We start from the raw sequence: 275 nt of genomic DNA on the forward strand, positions 1-275 counted from the left end.
AAAAGAACCAGTTTGAGTCAGAGGATCTTGGTGAGTGGAAAAGTCTAGGCCCGAAGGCCTGGCACAAGCTTGGGTATCCTGGAGCGTTTGCTCACATCTTCATCTTAGCATCTAACCGAACCACCGACTCTGGGCGGGTCACTGGTGTGAAGCCTTTTTAAGGTCTCGGAAGATTCCCGCCTCTCAAGATGGCTTGTCCAATGAGAAAGGCTTGAAATCCCAAGCGGGCGGTTGCAACTGCTGGAGGGTTTTACGACCCTTTGTCTCTAAGCATG

This window comes from Sinocyclocheilus anshuiensis, unplaced genomic scaffold, assembly GCF_001515605.1.
Source record: "Sinocyclocheilus anshuiensis isolate Anshui unplaced genomic scaffold, SAMN03320099.WGS_v1.1 scaffold1228, whole genome shotgun sequence".
NCBI lineage: Eukaryota > Metazoa > Chordata > Actinopteri > Cypriniformes > Cyprinidae > Sinocyclocheilus > Sinocyclocheilus anshuiensis.